Source organism: Mus caroli, chromosome 17 (genome assembly GCF_900094665.2).
Source record: "Mus caroli chromosome 17, CAROLI_EIJ_v1.1, whole genome shotgun sequence".
In the NCBI taxonomy this organism is placed as follows: domain Eukaryota; kingdom Metazoa; phylum Chordata; class Mammalia; order Rodentia; family Muridae; genus Mus; species Mus caroli.
This window is the reverse complement of record NC_034586.1, coordinates 66,252,741-66,275,677: the sequence shown is the minus strand read 5'-3', so window position 1 is coordinate 66,275,677 and position 22,937 is coordinate 66,252,741. Positions and strand designations below refer to the sequence as shown.

General features: G+C 41.1%; 1 protein-coding gene across 6 annotated transcripts in view; it reads right to left on the bottom strand.

Annotated features, from left to right (window-relative positions):
• Dlgap1 (DLG associated protein 1) overlaps positions 1–22,937 on the bottom strand; it is an 826,285-nt gene that overhangs the window by 508,794 nt on the left and 294,554 nt on the right. For all 6 annotated transcript variants that reach the window (XM_021186024.1, XM_021186022.1, XM_021186023.2 and 3 more), the window contains one exon: positions 3,808–3,931. The gene's annotated coding sequence lies outside the window, so the exon portion shown is untranslated. The remainder of the gene's footprint in view (positions 1–3,807; positions 3,932–22,937) is intronic.

Genomic DNA, 22,937 nt, shown 5'->3' with positions numbered 1-22,937 from the left:
TAAAAATTCCAGCTCAATTCTTCAAAGAGTTAGAAAGGGCAATTTGCGAGTTCATCTGGAATAACAAAAACCTAGGATAGCAAAAACTATTCTCAACAATGAAAGAACCTCTGGTGGAATCACCATGCCTGACATTACGCTGTACTACAGAGCAATTGTGATAAAAACTGCATGGTACTGGTACAGTGACAGATCAATGGAGTAGAACTGAAGACCCAGAAATGAACCCACACACCTATGGTCACTTGATCTTTCACAAAGGAGCAAAAAACATCCAGTGGAAAGAAGACAGCATCTTCAACAAATGGTGCTGGCTCAACTGGCAGTTAGCACGTAGAAGAATGCTAATTGATCCATTCTCATCTCCTTGTATAAAGCTCAAGTATAAGTGAATCAACAAACTCCACATAAAACTAGAGACACCCACCCACCCACCCATCATCCTTCCATCCATTTTATAAACAACCATCCATCCATTCATCCATCCATCTACCCACCCACCACCCATCCAACTATCCATCTAATATTTATGTATTTCCAAAGTATACAATATGGTATTGGACAGAAGATATATCTGGGAACTTAGTATTAAAAATTTTATGATATAAAGACCTTATTTTAGTGTTGGAGCAAAAGCTCAGAAGTTAAGAGCACTTACTGTTCTTGCAGAGGACCTGGGTTTGGTTCCAGTGGATCTGACACCTTCTTTTGGCCTCTGTAAGCACTGCAGTCTCATAGTGCACATATATACACACAGGCACACACTCACACATATAAAAATAAATAAATGATTCACTTAAAACCGAAGATTTCATATTATTTATCCCTTTTCCCTTTTATGAGTCAAGGTCTGACCATGTAGCACTGACTGCTGGCCTGGAACCCTGTATGTGACTAGATCTCATTCCATCCTAAGATTCAGATATGTCTGAAGCTAATAAAACTCTTCACAGTGTGTGCTGGCAAGGAAGCCTATTGTCTCTTTATTCAAACTGTAACATGAACATTATAGTGACACCCTGGATCATGATATTGCCATCCTGATTCATCCAGTGTATAGCACTTTTCTCCAAGTCAGCTCTCCAGACAAATGGGTTAGCATCCACTCAAAGCTTGTTAAAAATGTACATTTGTGTCTTCATCCTGGACTGATCTATGCTGGACAAACATAGACCTACAAAAGCAACTCGAGGCTTGACAGACCACAGATATTATTTGCCAGGTAGTGAGTCAGACCACTGGCGAACAAAGCCAAAGGGTAAAAATGGGACGGTAAACTGAGTGGCAGGCTTAAAAAACTTCTGAATTAGCAATTTGTACAACTGTGGAGTAGTAAATATGTGAATATTTGATTTGAACTAAAACAAGTGATAGTCAGAGTTTTCACACTGAAAGATTCAGGAGTCAAAGGAAACGGAGAGCAGAAACCAGTGAGAGATGAGATTGTTTTAAGTTCAGTCAAAGGAAGAGTTGCCATGCATCAGATTCCTGGGGCATTCACACCATTTTCATCCGGTGTTCAGGGTCCCATCTGATCTGATCAGTGCTCTCTCCTACCACTGTCAGTGATGACTTGTCAACTCAGGGCCTGGCTCTGTCTACTCCTTTTGGTATTTCTGCCATGCCACTCCACACAGCTTCTCTGGTGCAGCTGTCTGTCACCTTCCCCTGCCACTGCCCCTTGCTCTCCATGTTCATTGCTTTCCTTAGAATGCTGTGCACCACTCTGCAGTCGTTGAGATGTTTGCTAATGTCTGCTTGTAAATTGTTTATTTAATACCTGTTCCTTCCTAGTCACAATTTCTAGTGTGATTTTTATACATTAGAGCAAGACTGCTGATTGTATCCAACTTTATTTTACTGTTTGACATTCTACTGTTAAAGAAAAGAAGAAAGAAGTGGTGGAGGAGAGATGGCCTAGCCAGAAAGTGGAATATGGTGGAATGAGAGAGAACCAACCCCTCAAATTAACTGAGGGAGGGAGAGACAGATGAAGGGAGGGATTGAGGGGGAGAGGGAGAGAGGGGGAGAGGGGGGGAGGGAGAGAGGGAGAGAGAGAATAAGTAACTGCTACGATATTATTACATGTTATTACATTAGTTATAACTCTTCCTAAAATGCTCACCACACTTTGAAACTAATTATGTATAAATATATGTATATATTTATATTATCTATCTATCTATCTATTTGGACACATATGCTGGCTTCCCTACTACCTTCAATACTAACCTGCTTCAGAGGGGGAGGAGTCAGCAAGAATGAACAGCTATGGACTGTTCAACTGTTAGCAGTGCCATGCTTTTCAGCAAGCTCCAAACACATTTATAGGAAAACCATTGCAACTAACTTCCCCAAACCCCTCAAGCTGACATTCCATTAAATTACTGAACAAAGGAGGCGGAACAAGCAAAGGAGGAGCAGGAGACTGGGAGGTCGGGGGGGGGGAAGGGGGAAGAATAAAGTTTTTTATATGTATATTGCATACAAATATAAATACATACATATATTTATTTAAAAAAAAAACCAGTATGCCAAAATACATACATATATTTATTTAAAAAAAAAACCAGTATGCCAAGATGCATGTCTCATTTTGAGCACAGCTCTATCGACAAAAATTTTATCTTAAAACACTTCATTTTGGCTCCCTGACATTTGGATAGAACTTCAAATTACAAAGTGCTTTCTTCTTAGACCTTTCATCTGGGAGAAAAATGACCCGCATCAAAATCAAGCAAAGGGGGAATGTAACCAAGTCACTGATTGGCTGAATAATGACCTCTGGACCACTTGCGATTGTGGCCACAGCTGCAGAGATGGGCATTTCTGTTCTCTGTTAGATTCTCTTTGCATTACAAGGTTGGCCTTCCCAGATAATTGGATGTTCTGTCTCCTGCCTCAGGTGGTGCTAACACAGCCTAAAACCAGGGGAGCTCATGTCCTTCCTGGCAGACTCAGAGGGCAATCCTCCTGCATGCCTTTCAGGTACAAATTCCAGACAGCATCCAAACTTCCATAGAAACTCTCTGAAGAGTCAGTTCCCATGACTCCCAGGCAGATTTGTTAGCCTATCTGTGTTCTTACTGATTCACTTTCTGTGCTAGACTCAATCGTATTATCCTCCTGCCTTGGTTGAAAATTACATCATCATGTGCCGGTAAGAAGGCCCAGCTGTTCTCAAGCTTGACCCGTGAGGTCATCGTTCCAGTCGAGGGCCATTTTCAAGTCCTTGTCTTTGTTGCTCATGTAACCCGAATGGGAGAGTAGCTGACTGATGTATCCAGCCCTATCAATCCCCCTCTGATCTGACATTACACAGGTAAGCATTTGACTTACACATTCTCCAGCCTTCCCTTCTAACAGAACACGTGGCAGGAAGAGAGAGGAGACTGCAGCATGGGCTTCAGCATCTCCAGATTTAGATCAGTGCGCAAGCCTGTGCTGTTGAATACAACTGTCTCCGGCAAGCTAAGAAAACACAGAGCATGTGCTGTGCCATCATCTTCTTCTATTCCACGCTTAGCCTCACGCCCAGTATTTTAGCCTACAGAGTCCTGAAAATTGCATTTGACAGACCTGACATCTTAGACTGACAATTACTACACAGGTGAAGTCCATCTTAATTAAAATATGTACAGGGAGCCAAGGAGTTAAAAAAAAGGACATCAAATTCAGCAGCCTATTAATAGCTTTAGGATTGCCAGGCAGAAATACATCACGCTATAAAAAGTGAAAAACTGTTTTACACAGTGCATCTTTACAGGATGTTGCAGAAGTGGATTACACAAAGGAAATAAAGTTTACCTTTGATGCTCTCTGTTTTTATTTTTCCACGCTTCCAATGCAGGAGGAGACCTCAACTTCAGATTGTTGCTGTCCTTGATAGCATTAACCAGATGTCACTCTTAGTATGAGATGCTCAACAGCTCTGAAATATAACAAATGCCATCATTAGCCATGATGACTCATTTGAAGCAGAAACTCACTGAGGGCTGATCTCGTAAAAAAGTGACACCAGCAGCCATTAAATCCAACCAAGTGTGACGAAGAGTTGTATTGGAAATCTACGTGGTGGTGCTGGTGGTGAGGCTGTGTTCGGCGTCTTTATGCATCGCAGAAAATCAAATCAACCAGGCCAAAATAAAATATCATTATTATAAATAGGTTTGATAAGCTAGAAAATGCTTGTCTATGAATATCAATTATATTCTCCTTAAAAATAATAAAGGGAGGCTAGGAGAAATGACTCAGTGGTTAAGAGCATATTCTGCACTTGTAGAGGACTCGATTTAAGTTTATAGCATTCCCCCTCCCCACGCACTGAAACACACACATATGAGAGTCCATGTCATTTGTAATGCTGGCTCCAGGGATCTGATACCTCTGGCCTCTGCAGGCACCTGCATTCATGTGCAAAGATCACCCCACACCACACACACAATTGAAGATAATGCACACAAATCTTTAAAAGCTATAAAGTACAAATATCAAGTACTTGAATTTGTAAGGCACAGCATATGCATATGATTTTAATCATTTCCTGGTAACTACATGTTTTATTAATACAATACTCCAACTAACCAACCATAGTCTAAAAAGGAGTAAAAACTGCCATTATTTCCGTTGTCTCTTTGACCTCACAGCAGGATCCAACACAGCATACTATTCCCAAGTGTGCAGCCAGGGCTTTGCTGATGCCTAAGCCAGGACAGTCATAGGATGATTGGTGATTCTTTCTTAGAAGGTGACAAACTATATCTGGGCCACATTGTGGGATGGGGATTGCCTGGGACCACATCACATGCTGTGTGGGAAGCTGTGACTCTCCTTTCTAGCAGGTCACACACAGAAAGCCTCATCACACAAATGGCCTGCTGTTTTAATGTTCGGGGGGGGGGGTACACCAAGATCTGCTCCTGTTGCTTCACTTTTGTTTTTTAAAGCAAAAATAATTCTGTGTGCCTTGCTGGCATATAAAAATAGTTTCAGAAGAGAAAGGAGAAAGTACATGTAAGCAGCAAGTAGAATTATAGTTAGAGTCACCATTGAGATTAATAATGTGACTGCTGATTTAACCTAACCACTGTAAGAATTTTCATACAGAGTTTATGGTTCAGAACAGGGCTTTGAGATTATAGAGATTATGTGGTTTGGTCACTTTCTCAGAGTTGTCAAAGACAAAACTATATCCTGGGGCTTCTGCCTGGGAGGCCAGCTACCCAGTACTATGGGGCTTCCATTTCCAAACTGAATAGTGGCTGGTCAAAGAGGTCATTCATGACATCATCTTGTTAATACCATTCTGGGCTAGGAAGGCTGAGAGGTATTCAAAGGCTGTTGGTAGTGGGATACTCAAGCAATAGTAACTCAGCCACACTGTATTAACACAGCACTTAACAAGGTACCTTGGAAATGCAATAAACTATACACATCTCATTTCCTCATCCCAGAGAAGGCAAAATGAGATTTTATTACCAGCTATAATTTAAAGACTCGAAGCCTTGATTTATAAACTACAAGCCTGTTTAGTATTCTCAATATTCTAGTAAATCGAAGTCCGAGGGGGAATGCCTTCCCATATATGTGAGGACTAAATAAGTGCTGATTTTTAAAACAAAGAGTTTGACCACTTATCTACTCATAAATATTTATTGAGACTTCATTTTGAGCTAAACAGAGTCTAGATATTTAACTAAACAGTGCAGTTTTTAAAAAGTAGAGACCCGAGGAAATTCTTAAAAAAAAGATATCAGGAAATGAACAAAAATAAGTTTTATTACAAACAGATCATTATAAAAGTTATATAATTATTAGGCAAACATCTATTTTCAACATTTAAAGGGATCTTAAGTGCTATCTTGTGTAGGGTATACTGGGTCCCAAATATAGTTGGTTATCATTGCTGGCTGGAAATCTCCTTTAAAATACAGGATTGTGAAATTTCACCTTTAGTCAAATATTTTGAGAGGGCATCTTATTTTAGCTAGCTGGCCTTGTGTCCTCTGTGTCAGTCCCCTGGGTAGCTAGGACTACAGGTACATGCCATTGGCCCAGCTATACACAGCCAGGACATTCCTGGATAAGTCAGGGGAATCTGCACTTGGAAAGTGTTCCAAGTTGATTCAGCCAGCAGGTGGGCTGCCATTAGGCATGCTCCTGGGTCTTCACCATCTTCCTTACACAGAGCCTAGGGGACTGACTTCCTCCAGGCATTTGCTGCTTGGCGGTGGAATTGACCTTAGTATGCAGAACTGCTTCTCTGTTTCTCACACTTTCCTTATCCCAAGAGGCTGTATTTCCCCCCTTACACTCTGCTTTGGCCAAGTAGCAATTATTTAGCCCATATATTCTAGAACACGGAGAGCAGAAGAATAACTATAGGTACTTGAGTGCTAGAAGATTTACATGAATTTATTTTTATACACACGCACACACACACACACACACACTGAATATACACTTTACATATGTGGAGGTTCTGAAATTTTAACATAACTTGTTTGACTCAATGACTCATCTGCCATTATTAAACTGTCCCCTTTTCTAGGTGTAGCAACTTTGGGGATATTTGCTAAGCCCTCTTCTCTGGTGTCTACCTAATATTTGAATGTCTCCTATGATCAAGGAAACCATCTGTCAGCTCTTTGAACATTCAGTGCTCGCTTCTGGCCATTGTTGACTAGGTCAGGAAGAGTGACGCACACAAAGAGGACAAGGAGACTGTGGCCACGGTGTGCTTGGTGGCACGATGCCACCGATGAGGCTCAGGCAGGATGATGAACTCACTGCAGGCTACCCTGGGCTTCCTCTGGAAAACTCCCTCAAAAGATCAACCACCAACCAGCCAGCCAGCCAGCCAGCCAGCCAGCCTTCCAGCCAGCCAAAACAACAACAATCCCCCCAAACAAAACAAAACAAACAAACAAACAAAACACCCGCAAGCAAGCATACAAGCAACAAATGATAAATTGCAGCCTCAGTCAAGTTTAGAGTGTGTTGGGCAGGGGTTTGTCAACATGCCCTGTACAGGCAGCGACTGCAAATACTGATGAGCTCTGGAGAAAGGGTGAAAGCAGGCAGCCTGGGAGTCCATAGAAAACAATTCCAGAAATTCATTTGTCTTCTGCTTCCCCTTCTTAACTGTTATCCTGTGATTTCCATGAGCTGAAATATCTTTGGGATCTTTCCACAATAAAATCCATTAAATTGTTTTAAAAATAATTTTCTGATTTACTCTTAGCTGAGGTTTTTCTTTAACCCTGACATCAGAATTTAAACTAATATATCTAATGCCATTCATTTCATAGAAGTTACTTTATAAACCAACCAGTTTTTAAAAGATTTAAAAAAAAACATTGCCAGAGTGTATGGAAAGGGAAATGCAAACTATATATGCATTATATTTTATGGAATGCCTACATTTTAGCAAACTCCATTTATGACAAGCTAGAGGACACCCAGCTGAGAAGCCCCTTCAGTCTTACCTCTGTTTCTTACAAGATGTCTGACTTAGCAGAGTAACTAGGTCTCTTGGGATTTCAATGCTCTGGTTCACAGGATACCTGTTGATCCCGAACTTTAGGGAAACACACATGCTCACCCTTCACTCATTCGTGCATCCACTCACATACACCATCCCTCAAGGATAGATTATCACATCCCAGGCACAGCTAGAGTGTGGGAATACACCAGGGGACCTCGCATTTTAGCGGAGGCAAGTAAGCAGAAAGAAATTATAAATATGATTAAGTGGTAAATTTGGATATCACTGCCTAGTTGGCTTGTCTTGGAGGTGGTGAGATACTCCATACTGAATGTGGGAGATAGGTATGGGCTAGGCTGGTAACGCAATTAGCTCAGGAAAATGGTTGTATTCATATTTTCACTTACCAAAGGTGATTATATAGAGAGGTAAACAACACATAAAAAGCAGTACCATATTTTGTGTGCACAGGATCTCAACAAATCTTGATCTCTTTATTTTTATGTATTTATTATTTATTTACTCATTTCATTGATTATGCTTTAAGACTGAGTTTAATCTGTGAAAACATTTACAAGACAGAATAAAAAGCCCTGTTTTGCTTCTTTCCAGAGGTTTTAAATATAAGGAAGATAATCTGCTGATTAATTAGCAACACTATTCAATAAGTCATGAATAAGTAGTAGACACACAAGAAGTCCAGGGAGCTAAGGACCTGAACGTGCAAGGCCAACACTTTGCATACTGAATCACTGCCACAGCCAGCCACGATATTTTAAAAGGGAGTGGGGACCATCTACTTATTCCTATTAGGAAGGCTCTCCTTCCCCAATCCACTTTCAGAACCATGTGGGTTTGTGCCTCTTTCCAAAGCACAAACATGCTTTAAAAAAAATGACGTAAAATACATTCAAACCTATCTTGGAATTTCCTGCTAATTGAATGGCCTCTCCATCACTTGGCGTGTAGGCTTCTCTCCTGCCTGATTAAAGTACAATACATACTCTCCCAAAGTGAGAGAGAAATCCTTAAACTCTCAGAACAGATATGGCCAAGCAGACAGTCCCACTGCCATCGTTAGTTCATTGTCTGCTCTCTGCCTTTGCGCATGCCTTCTCCCAGGGAGCCTGGCATATGCAGCAAGGATGGCTATAGTATGTAATGCTCCTATGTTTCGAACACTGCTCCCAACACACTACAATGGAGACCTTGGGTTCATCATTCCCCTGAGGTAGCTGCTATTTTCACTGACATTTTACAGTTTGATACAGATGGGTAGAAACTGGCCAACTTGCAACACAGAGAGACGAGGTCTCTATTTCATCACCCAGTGTTTGTCTCAGGACAGATGTTCGCATGGTGTTATTGCCACCATGCCATTGTGCAGATGCCAAAATTGAGGCACAAAGAGATTAAGTTATCGGGCCAAAGACTCACACAAAAATCTCAGAGCCTGGATTTACTATAGTTCTTTGTGTATCATTATTTCCTATTTTTATTCTGTTTTAGATTTAGTTTCCTTTATTCTTAAAAAAATAATCAATTTTCCTGCCAAAATATAGAACAGGCTTTATTAATTTTTGAAACATGTTGGTGACTAGTTCAAGTATGAGAGCCAACTGTTGAGTTGCCAGGGAGAGCAGAGTCTTATTTCTAAGCCTGAATATGCCAGCTGGCAATGGTGGCCCCACGACCACCAACTGTAATTCTGCTTCCAGCCAGCTACCCCCTGAACTCCCCGTGATTGTCACTGATGAGTTAACCAATTGAACACTTTATAGGTTGGAGTTTCTCCTTCATCAGTCGAATCTGTTAACTTTGAAGAGAGTTTGGTAAGAAAGGCAGGGAGCAGAGAAGAGGAAAAGGCTCCACACACGGCTAGTGTAGAGCAGGGCAGCCTGGCAGGAAATCTGGGTCTGTAAAACAAGGGTTACCTCTGTAAAACACGGGTACTCCTTTCCACAATGTTTAAAGAAATGATGTCCTCCATTCAGTGAATGTTATGTGCCTACTATGTGTTAAGCACTGTTTCCAGTGTTGGAGGCGGAGTAGTGGATGGCATGGAAAGCTTTTCTGTCTTCATTCAGACTTAGGCCTGGCATGATAACGGTAAAAAAAGCAGTCTTTGAGCCATCATAGCTCACGAATTCAATTCTTTCCATTTACCTACTGGTTCTAGGTGATCCAAAGCTAGAGCGCCTCAGAGTTGTTTAGCGTCTGCCTGAGTAAATAAAGGACTATCTCAAGAGCCAGTAAAGGAGGCTGCTGTCCAACCAGCAGAGGATCTGACAGGCAAAAGGCAGTTTGTTTGCTCTATTGGGGTGGGCATACTTCTCTTGCCTTTGGACAGCACGGTTCTGAGCTCGTTGACCTGTGAACTCCAGAGCATGCAGGAGCAGCCGTCTGGGGTTGTAGAGCGTCTGTCTCCAGGGACATCAGTCCCTAGTGTCTCTGGCACTGAGAGTCACACTTACAGCCCCCAGGGTCTCCACCTTGCAAGTATTTCTCTGTTACCTGTAAGTCAATTCCCTGATGAATACCCCCTCCCCTCTTCCCTCTTAGGTCTGTCTCTGCAGGATGCTGACTGGAACAGTATTTCTACGGTTTTGCCTACATAATCAAACTGCAGGTACAAGAGTGGAAGGAGCTATGGGGATCCAGGGATTATAGGGGACCAATGGGAAGATAGAAATGTTCCTGCTTTTAAGAATGAAGTAAAGTTACATAAAGGTATATTTTCTTCTGACATTAAGCTACTTTAGGCAAGTTCAACATTTTAACGATTTCTTTTATGCTATGACAATTAAAAATCATTCTCGAGAGCTTTTGCGCTAAGTCAATTATAACGATCATTAAGTAAAGAATCTGAAACCCCCAATTCTAATTAAAATGTCTCAAATTGAGTTAGTCTTTAAAAATGTCATATAACTGATTGTATAACAACATATCCAGTGTCAGAGAAATAATAATAAAGTCTAAATTGGCCTCTAAATCAACCCACAATCTCATTTTCCCCTGAATAATTAGCATAATTCAGTTATCAGATTGAGTGCTTGGTCACTAAGACTGGTAACATTTACCATCAGTCTACCCTAAAGCCATTTAATAATGAAAAACCAAAGCCCTGCAGCTAAAAGTACCATCTACTAACTACAATATCTCATGGTGTCAACTCATAGAATTATTTGTAGTGACTATAGGTTTTTAACATTTATTATATTTACGATAACCATAGAGTATATATTATTTCTTTCAAGTTGGTGTTTTAGTCTGAGTCTGTTACTCAGTAACTCTCAAACAGCGATGGCTGATAAACTGTCCCCTGAAGAGTGTCACCAAAGGCCAGCAGGACACTCTCTCATTTGCAGCCATAGCAAAGTATATGAAACCAAAATATATATGAATATATCACAATCAAGTCGTGATAAATTCTGCTGCAAATCCATAACCCCTGACCTTTCCTTATAAACTTGCCTGAATGTTGAATTGATATGAAGACACATTTTTGAATAACCCTCTACTATGCTCTGCAGAAGTACATTTTTCATCTATAGTGAATTCCATATATACTGCCTATGTGGAGCAAATGTAATAGTGCCACTCAGAAAAGACAAAGTGCGGATGACTTTCAAGCAATTACAGCAAGATACTGAGTGTTATTTGTCCCTGCTACAATCCTATCTGGGACAAAGTGAGGAAGTGATATGTTAGGGAGGGGATCTTCAGGAAAGGAAAATGACCACCACAGCAGGCGAAAGCAGTGAGTGCTGTTATAACTTAGTCTACTTCGCTGCTTCTATGCTCACAATTGCAGAAGAGTCAGTCCAGGTGGTGGTCACAGTTCCTTCCCATTGTCAATGTTTTTATATAAATCATCTTCCAAGCCACAGGGCAATACTGCTACTGTCAAGAAAATGAAGTGCTTTGGTCTGCTCCAGAGGCCAAAACTAAAGACAGGAATAAGGGAACCCTTTATTACTTCCTTTGTTGCCACCACAGTTGGAAAACTCTTAGGGCCCATTTTTTAAAAATGGGTTATTTTATTTATTTACATTTCAAATGTTGTCCCTCTTCCCTGTTTTCCCTCTGCAAACCCCCACTGCCTCCCTGCCTCCATGAGGGTGCTCCAACACCCACCCACCTACCCACTCCTGCCTTACCACCCTAGCATACCCCTATGCTGGGGCACTGAGCCTCCACAGGACCAAGGGGCTCCCCCCCATTGATGCTCAACAAGGTCATCCCCTGCGGCACATGTGGCTGGAACCATGTGTACTCTTTGGTTGGTGTTTTAGTTTCTGAGAGCTCTAGGGCATCTGGTTAGTTGATATTGTTGTTCTTCCTATGGGTTTACAAACCCCTTCAGCTCCTTCAGTCCTTCCCCTAAACACCTCCACTGGGGTCCCTCCACTCAGTCTGATGCAAGTCTGCAAGAGAAGGCTGTTGAAGGCATTCTCTTTGTCTCTTCCATTTTTGTTGCTGTTATTTTGTAGACACTTTACATCATGATTCTCTTTTTCAGACATCGTCTTAAATTTTCTTCAATAAAATTCTAACTTCTGACAGTAAGTAGCTTAGTTCAGGAACCTCTGTCCCTGCAGATCTAAGCGGCTCCTCGCTCAGGAGAGGTGTTCAGAGCCTGGCCAGAAAGTTCCAATTCAATACCAGCCCCAGCTGAGCAAATGAAAGGCACTGGAGACACAGCCTCCCCTCCAACCCCATCCAGTAAAATAGGATGCTTGCTAACCATGAGTAGAGAGAGCACTTGTAAAAAATAATGGAGTTAAATACAATCAGAGGCCCGGGATATAGTTAAGAGCAACACAAAAACAAAGGAAAAACTTGAACGAGGAAAGGTATGGCACGATATGTTCTAGTCAGGGTTACTATTGCTGTGATGAAACACCATGATCAAAGTAACTTGGGGACGAAATGGCTTATCTGGCTTACACTTCATTAGTACTGTTCATCACTGAAGGAAGTCAGGGCAAGAACTTAAACAGAGCAGGAACCCGGAAGCAGGAGCAGATGCAGCGGCCATGGAGGGGAGCTGCTTACTAGCTTTCTCAGCTCTGAAATCTGCCTGCCTCTGCCTCCTGGGTGCTGGGATCAAAGGTGTGCACCACCACGCCAGCTCTCAGCTTGCTTTCTTATAGAGCTCAGGACAACCAATCCAGGTATAGCCCCATCCACAATGGGCTGGGCCCTCCCCTCATCAATCACTAATTAAGAAAATGTCTCACAGGCTAGCCTCCAATATGATGCTTGTTACTCTCTTAAGATGCTAGCTTCTAATATCCACTTATCGGTGAGTACATATCATGTGAGTTCTTTTGTGATTGGGTTACCTCACTCAGGATGATGCCCTCCAGGTCCATCCATTTGCCTAGGAATTTCATAAATTCATTCTTTTTAATAGCTGAGTAGTACTCCATTGTGTAAATGTACCACATTTTCTGTATCCATTCCTCTGTTGAGGGACATCTAGGTTCTTTCCAGCTTCTGGCTATCATAAATAAGGGTGCTATGAACATAGTGGAGCATGTGTTCTTCTTAGTATATTGTATATATTGGATATTGGAACATCTTCTGGATATATGCCCAGGAGAGGTATTGCTGGATCCTCAGGTAGTACTATGTCCAATTTTCTGAGGAACCACCAAACTGATTTCCAGAGTGGTTGTACAAGCTTGCAATCCCACCAAAAATGGAGGAGTGTTCCTCTTTCTCCACATCCTCACCAGCATCTGATGTCACCTGAGTTTTTGATCTTAGCCATTCTGACTGGTGGGAGGAGGAATCTCAGGGTTGCTTTGATTTGCATTTCCCTGATGATTAAGGATTTTGTACATTTTTTTCAGGTGCTTCTCAGCCATTCAGTATTCCTCAGGTGAGAATTCTTTGTTTAGCTCTGAGCCTCATTTCTTAATGGGGTTATTTGATTTTCTGGGGTCCAGCTTCTTGAGCTCTTTGTATATATTGGATATTAGTCCCCTATCTGATTTAGGGTAGGTAAAGATCCTTTCCCAATCTGTTGGTGGCCTTTTTGTCTTATTGACGGTGTCTTTTGCCTTACAGAAGCTTTGCAATTTTATGATGTCCCATAAATGGATTGATCTTACAGCACAAGCCATTGCTGTTCTATTCAGGAGTTTTTCCCCTGTGCCCATATCTTCGAGACTTTTCCCTACTTTCTCCTCTATAAGTTTCACTGTACTGGTTTTATGTGGAGTTCCTTGATCCACTTAGACTTGACCTTAGTACAAGGAGATAGGAATGGATCAATTCGCAATCTTCTACATGATAACTGCCAGTTGTGCCAGCACCATTTGTTGAAAATGCTGTCTTTTTTCCACTGGATGGTTTTAGCTCCCTTGCCAAAGATCAAGTGACCATAGGTGTGTGGGTTCATTTCTGGGTCTTCAATTCTATTCCATTGGTCTACTTGTCTGTTGCTATACCAGTACCATGTAGTTTTTATCACAATTGCTCTGTAGTACAGCTTTAGGTTGGGCATGGTGATTCCACCAGAGGTTCTTTTATCCTTGAGAAGAGTTTTTGCTATCCTAGGTTTTTTGTTATTCCAGNTGAATTTGCANATTGCCCTTTCTAATTCGTTGAAGAATTGAGTTGGNATTTTGATGGGGATTGCATTGAATCTNTAGATTGCTTTTGGCAAGATAGCCATTTTTACTATATTGATCCTGCCAATCCATGAGCATGGGAGATCTTTCTATCTTCTGAGATCCTCTTTAATTTTCTTCTTCAGAGACTTGAAGTTTGTATCATACAGATCTTTCACTTCCTTAGTTAGAATCACGCCAAGGTATTTTATATTATTTGTGACTATTGTGAAGGGTGTTGTTTCCCTAATTTCCTTCTCAGCCTGTTTATCCTTTGTGTAGAGAAAGGGCATTGACTTGTTTAAGTTAATTTTATATCCAGCTAGAAACTTAGAATACCCAAGATACAAGATACAATCTGCAAAACACACGAAACTCAAGAAGCACGAAGACCAAAATGTGGACACTTTGTCCCTTCTTAGAATTGGGAACAAAACACCCATGGAAGGAGTTACAGAGACAAAGTTTGGAGCTGTGACAAAGGATGGACCATCTAGAGACTGCCATACCTGGGGATCCATCCCGTAATCAGCCTCCAAACGCTGACACCATTGCATACACTAGCAATATTTTGCTGAAAGGACCCAGATATAGCTGTCTCTTGTGAGGCTATGCAGGGGCCTAGCAAACACAGAAGTGGATGCTCACAGTCATCTATTGGATGGATCACAGGGCCCCCAATGGAGGAGCTAGAGAAAGTGCCCAAGGAACTAAGGGGGTCTGCAACCCTATAGGTGGAACAACAATATGAACTAACCAGTACCCCCCCCCCCTCCTGCCCCGAGCTCATGTCTCTAGCTGCATATGTATCAGAAGATGGCCTAGTTGGCCATCATTGGAAAGAGAGCCCCATCGGTCTTGCAAACTTTATATGCCCCAGTACAGGGGAACGCCAGGGCCAAGAAGTGGAAGTGGGGAGGGGGGGGAGGAGGGGAGGGTATGAGGGGACTTTTGGATAGCATTGTAAATGTAAATGAAGAAAATACCTAATTAAAAAAAGATGCTAGCTTCTGTCGATGTGACATAAAATTAGCATAATGAGATGAACCAAATGTTGAATTATGTGACTCGTGATTTTAAGATGTTATTCTAACACCATTTCATTAACCGCAGATTCTCTTGAAATAAAGTGAAAACAATTCACCCAACAAATTATTAAAAGGAAACTGTAAGTGGAAATTGTGGATCTTAAAAGTAAAATAAATTTTTAAAAGAGAGACTATTAATGAACTCCAAAGAGTAGAGATGGGTAAGTTTAAATACAAATCCATTTCATTCACAAAATCTGAGGGGCCAAGAGTAAACAGAGGCTTCAGGGCCATACAGGGCCGTCGCACACATATCTGTCAGCTAGCAAAACAAACCTGGACATCGGTTTAATGACTTTTTAAAAAAGAATAATCAAGACCTACAATAAAATACAAAAGATAGAACCATAAGATTGGTGAGGCCACAGGCTATGGGAAACCAAAAGCCAATTATTTGGCTAAAGGAACACCTCAATAAAATGACTCCTAACGACATTCTGCTACGTCCATAGACCAGTGTCTCACTCAGCCATCACCAGAGAAGCTCCTTCTGGCCATAGATGGGACGAACATAGAGACCTGAAACTGGACAGGTTTTCCAGTGAGAGATTTTAGGATGTATTTACCAACACCACACCTCAAGGCTCAGGTGCTATGTAGAAGAGGATGGAGGAAGATCGCCAGAGCCTGACAGGATGTATTACAGTAAGGAAACAGTGTCTTCCAGGTATGGCAGGACTGATATAAACACCCACTCACAAAGGAAAACTTGGTTTTCTCCAGTGGAGTCTCACTGGGTATGTAAACCATACTTCAGGGTAGGTGCCATGCCTCAGCAGTAGATGACAAAACAAGATGAACTCAATGGTATAATAGGATTTCTGTAGACTTTTTTGTCTCATACATTTGGACAATTTTTTTTTGTTGGTCTTATTACTCTTTTGCTCTCTATTTTGTGTTTTTGTGGGTTTTGTTTGAATGTGTGTTTCTTTTCTCCCTCCCTCTTCCTCTCTCCCTCCCTTCCTCCTTCCCTCCCTCCCTCTGTCCGACCTTCCTTCCTTTCTGTTCTTGCAGGCTTATTTTCTACACAGAGAGAAAAGTTGGGGTTGTATGGGTAGGAAATTGGGGAAGACCAAGGAGGAGTTGGAGATCAGAAAAGCATGACCAGATATATTGTAGGAAAAACTTTTTTCAATATAAAAATTAGATGTTGTAAATTTAAAGAAAGGAGAAAAGAATTTTGACATATATGAAAAAATAAGGACAGGGGAAACATCTGAGATATGGAGACAAATGATCCTATTACTTACAAGCCATACTTGATGGCTGAAGTTGGCAGTGAAATGTAGCTGACATGCAGGATAATGGTATGTATGCATGAATAATGGTAAACATGTGAGTAGTACTTAAAGTTGGATCAGGGGACTATGGTAAATGACATATGTCTATTGTAGCAAAAATTAATTGGGGGTTTCTATTCCACCCTTGATCACTTAGTTCCCAAATAAAAGACACAATACCATTATATTTATAATAAATAAGTCTTAACAGCACTAAAGCTGGCAGATATCAACCCTCTAAGCTATTTTGTGTATTCCTCTGAGATATAACTTGTTCTATCTGGGCCATTCTCATTCCAAATGAACAGCACTCATGGCCATGTTCTCACAATCTACCTACCCCATGGTGTCCTCTCCCCTATTCTCCTCTCTACTCTTACACTCATGATCTCTCATCAGACCTCAAGCCCTGGGGAACTGAAGACCCTCGTACCTCTCTTCTGCCCAGCTATAGACTGTTGGCATCTTTATCCAACCCATAATAGTTTTAAATTAAGGAGCAAGGCTGCATAGCATAACCTGGTGTCTGTGAGGATTTCCTCATTCCTGAGGCTACCAGATCTTGGGTGCCAGTATTTATTTAGCATTACAATACATAGTGACACATCAAACCTCAACATGTATCTCCTTTCATACTCAGAGGAATCTCTATGAAAACCTCATAAAGAGCTATACTCTAAATCACCATAGATAAATGTTTTCAGGTCACATAGATGGTAGGATATTAATGTCCAGAATTTACAAAAATACAGACGGTTCAATGAGAACAAAACCAAACAAAAACATTTTAATTAAAAGCGAGCAGAGAACTAGAGCAACAGTAATCTAAACAAAATCCTTTATAAATAATTGTTTGAAATTAATGTTAAACTGTATTCATATTCAGGGTAACTCAAATGCATGCAATATCCCAGATGTGAAAGATGAAATGTATTTGTAGAATGAGGAATTACTGAAATGAAAATGTAAACTCACTAGGAAGTGGAGAATAAATGTTTCAGAAATATGGCTCAATTATTTTCTAAAATAAATTTTATTAAGGAAATGTCATATTTGCTTATAAACCTAGCTTCCAGTGTTATCTGGCATTGAAGAGTACAATTGCCATAGGAACCAGATGATTATAAAATCTGATCGTAACGTGCTTCTAAGTAATAAAATCTCAACTACCCAATATTAAGCTGGCTTCTTCACATTCTCTTCGTGAGCCCACTTGTGAGTGTTTATTTGGAAAAGTTACAGACTTGTGTCTTGTCCTGTTTAAACAGCTTACTGACTAAGCAGCAGGGTACAGGAGCTCCTGGATGTTGGCTTTCAAAGGTTATTTCTGTTGGGACATAATGCTAGAGCAGTGTTGATGGAAAATGAACCCCAAATGTCAGCAATTGTGTTGATTTTGAGAATTGTCATTGAAGTTAGCAGTATACAGCCACCTCCAATTTGAAATAATTTCTCTGTTTAGTATAGCTGCAGAGACACCAATATACACCCCCTTTCCTTTCTCCAAATTTCATGACCTAAGAGTCACATGTCTTACACACAGGCAAGTTTCTAAATATATCACTGTTTCATTCTGAATGCTCTTACAGACATGTGTGTTTCCTCCATAGGCCATTTGGGATTTTAGTGTTTTCTGAGAAGGAATCCTTTTATATCTAATATCAGCCCCTTCAACGCAGATCAGCATTATTGAGATTACCCTTCAAATTAAAATAAAACAGCCTAATTCAACACTGAAAAATGTCAACCACTAAACATAAGGGCTCTGATATAACCAATCATTGTCTGGCAAACACTCAAAGCTTCCCCCATAGCAACGGAGCTGATGGCATAGCAACCACAGCTCCTTTAGCACAGAAGAATTAGAAAAAAAAATTCTTGGAAAGAAGCACAACCCTGGTCCGAGTTGTGGAAGTCACTTTGCCTTCACAGAGGGCGGGGAGTGTGAATGTTGCCACTCCTTAGTGGTCGAAGCTGTACTAGCTCCAGATGGAAGAAGCCATCTTGCTCGCAATGCTCCAGGCCAAGCACTTCACATCTAAAAGGTCCCAAATTGTTCGCCTGTAGATTGATATGTTTTTCTGCAATGTTAGAGAACAATCTATAATTATTTTTCAAAGATGAAAGGCTTTCCACTGTTGGAAAGGATCACTTTAAAGAAAAATTTACTGAAGTTCTGAATGTACTTCATTAGCACTTGAAGGATGTTAAGATCCATAATGGACTGCTTTGATTAAGGTAAATATTTTTACATGGATCGAAATAAAAGCCTGTACAATTAGGATCTGAAGCATGCGAGCGGGGTGCGTGTATTCTGATGGACACATATCATGAAGGAATATAATTAAAGATCATTTCCAGAGGCTTGGAGGTCCAGATCCTTTCCCTTGGTGTCAAAGGCCAATGCCAATCAGCACTGGAAGGAACAGAGTCTAATTCTTTGGAGGAAGGACTTAGTGTATCTCTGAGGTTTGAGGGTAGTTTTACCCTGAGGGCTCCAGGAGCCTGGAGATGGGATAACAAGAGTGGATAAGTCAACAGGTATGTGCACTTAAAAACTGGGCATGTCATCATATTAATTTGATCCACATGGGTTTCAAGGTTTCTGCTAGAACACTGTGAACAGGCATCCATACAGTTTTCTCTAAAACCTGTATTCTTATGAATCGACTTGCTACATGTGCACATGTGTATATGTGCTCGGTAAATTCCATTATTAATAGAAGAGTAAGGCTCACTAAATGAACCTACATATTCATCTCCTATAAAGAAATAGACAAATGGGACCTCATAAAATTGCAAAGCTTCTGTAAGGCAAAAGACACTGTCAATAAGACAAAAAGGCCACCAACCGATTGGGAAAGGATCTTTACCAATCCTAAATCTGATAGGGGACTAATATCCAATATATACAAAGAACTCAAGAAGCTGGACTCTAGAAAACCAAATAACCTTATTTAAAAATGGGGTACAGAGCTAAACAGAGAATTCTCACCTGAGGAATATTGAATGGCTGAGAAGCACCTGAAAAAATGTTCAACATCCTTAATCATCAGGGAAATGCAAATCAAAACAACCCTGAGATTCCACCTCCCACCAGTCAGAATGGCTAAGATCAAAAACTCAGGTGACAGCAGATGCTGGTGAGGATGTGGAGAAAGAGTAACATTCCTCCATTGTTGGTGGTATTGAAAGCTGGTACAACCACTCTGGAAATCAGTTTGGTGGTTCCTCAGAAAATTGGACATAATTCTACTGGAATATCTAGCAATACCTCTCCTGGGCACATACCCAGAAGATGCTCTAACATGTAATAAGGACACATGCTCCACTATGTTCATAGCAGCCTTACTTATAATAGCCAGAAGCTGGAAAGAACCCAGATGGCCCTTAACAGAGGAATGGATACAGAAAATGTGGTACATTTACACCATGGAGTACTACTCAGCTATTAAGAACAATGAATTTATGAAATTCTTAGGCAAATGGATGTATCTGGAGGATATCATCCTGAGTGAGGTAACCCAATCACAAAAGAACACACATGATATGTACTCACTGATAAGTGGATATTAGCCCAGAAGCTTAGAATGCTTCTTAGAAGGGGGAACAAATTATTCATGGAAGGAGTTATAGAGACAAAGTTCAGAGCAGAGACTGAAGGAATGACCATCCAGAGACTGCCCCACCTGGGGATCCATCCCATAAACAACCACCACACCCAGACACTATGGCAGATGCCAACAAGAGCCTGCTGACAGGACCCTGATATAGCTGTCCCCTGAAGGCCTTTGCCAGTTCCTGGCAAATACAGAAGTGGATGCTCACAATCATCCATTGGACAGAGCACAAGTTTCCCAATGAAGGAGCTAGAGAAAGTACCCAAGGAGCTGAAGGCGTCTGAAGCCCTGTAGGAAGAACATCAATATGTACTAACCAATACCCCCAGAGCTCTTTGGAACTAAACCACCAATCAAAGAAAACACATGGTGGAACTTGTGGCTTTAGCTGTATATGTAGCAGAGGATGGCCTAGTCGGTCATCAATGGGATGAGAGGTCCTAGGTTCTGTTATGGTTTTATGCCCCAGTATAGGGGAATGCCAGGACTGGGAATGGGAATGGGTAGGTTGAGGAGCAGATCGGGGGAGCGGATGGGGATTTTCAGAGGGGAAACTAAGAAAGGGGATAACATTTGAAATGTAAATAAAGAAAATATCTAATTAGAAAGAGCTCCAGAACCCATCCCTATTTATTAGTGTTAACCAATTTTATAGGCAACCATTGGTTTGCTATGAGCTTCTGCTCTGGGCAAAATTGACCAAACTAAGATGGAATTATCCCTTTCAGGTCTCCAGGTCCAATCTAAGTGTGTACCTGACCTTCCATGAAATTGGGACAAGGAGAGACAACAGATAACGTCTAATAGAACAGGTTTTGCCAGAATGATGAAAAGCTTCATTCAATTACAAGGAAAGTAACATTGATATCTCCAATCTCTATTCTTTTTTTTTTTTTTCTGGTTTCTTCACTTCTTCTTAATCTATAAAATCAAACTCTTCAGTTCTCCAGAAAACTCAGTCTTATGGCATGAGGGGTTGTCCAGTTCCAAATCTGTGAATGGAAGCCAGTTAAGAGTTTCTTTTATATTTTATTCTTTATACTATACTTTAATTTCATCATTTCTCACCTCCTGTTTCTTCTTCCAATTCCTCCCATGTACTCCTTCTCAATCTCCCTCAAATTTATGATTTACTTTCATTAATTCTTGTTACATGCACATATGAATGTCCATACAGACATTTATATTCCTAAATACAACCTTCTCAGTCAGTATCACGTTACTCATATGTATGTTTGGAGGGCTGACAATCTGGATAACCAGGAAGGGGTCTTCCCTGAGGCAGATTATTTCTCTGGCTCTCAGCAGATTTCAATAGCCCGAACTTCCCATTTAGGGCTCAGATTTTAAGCTAAATTGGTGGTAATTTAGTTCTTTTTACTTTATTCTTTTCATTGGTTCTGGCCACTTCTGCTGCCATGGCTCCATCTAGATTTTCAGTCTCCTCTGATACCACAGTGGTTGCCTTTACATGCCTTTCCACTTCTAACTCCATTTTTTGCTTACATATTTCTAACATTAATGCTATTAATATGTAATATATTCATACTCTGTGTCACAGTATACCAGACTGACAGAGTCTCAGAGATTCTTTTCCCAAAATCTCTACTTCTTTCTCCATTGCCAGATGACATGGCTAAAATATAAACCTTTGGTGAGGTCTGGAAAATGAAACTGGGAAGAGGTCATGTGTTCTTGGGTGAGTACCATGTGTTACAGGAGCCATGGGTCAGAATGATTTATAGGTACACATTGTATACACATATAGTGTGTGCCCATAATTATATGCAGTTATTATGTAATGCATATATATTATCCAAATATATATTAAGTATAGATTAACCAAAAAGAAAAACAAAAAGCAATGTCGTCAACGTCGGTTTCAGATCTGCCTTGTCTGGTTTGTGATCTTCTTTCCTATTTCTACTATATTACTGCTGGAGGGGGAGGGTAAGGGGGGGGGGGGGGGGGGGGGGGGGGAGGGGGAGAGTAGGAGGGGGAGAGGTCTTAAAAGTAGAAAAGAAGAATTCAAAGGACGGAGCAATGTACAGGTTATTCCTGTTCTCTTGTTTTGTGTCTCCAGCTTAGCTTCATTGGTACTGATCAAAAGCAGTCCCCAGCTCACTGCTAAGTGCTGGATGTGGACTCACTGCAACTACCCAGGATATGTTAGAGGACATCTTAGAGTGGCATTCCCACCCACTTGTCTACAAGCTATCCTTTCATGGCCTCACACCAGTGCAAGGACACACTCAGCGCCTAAATCTCCTTGTAGGCTGTGCCCTACCTAACGCAGGGTAGGGAGTGACTGCTCCACTGATTCACACTCTTTACAGCTTTGCCCTTTCCTACCTCTCACAGCCTTGTAAGGTCTAACTCTGATGCTAAGCAACATGCCCCACTTACAGTGGCAGTTTCACAGTTAATTCCTGACTAAAGCATGGGCCTTGCCTTCGAATCACACACAAACACACAGACACATAGACACACACACAGATATACGACACAGACACACAGACAGAAACACAGTAGACTCTCACACAGTCACAGATACATGCACAGACACAAACAGACACACACAGACACACAAACATGTAGTCACACACACAAACACACAGACACATAGACACACAGACACACGTATACAAACACATACACACAGAAACACAGACACACACAGATACAGAGACACATAGACACAAACACACACACACACACACCCTCACTTTCTTGGCTTGCCCTTGATCACAGGGCCCCCAATGGAGGAGCTAGAGAAAGTACCCAAGGAGCTAAAGGGACCTGCAACCCCATAGGTGGAACATTATTATGAACTAACCAGT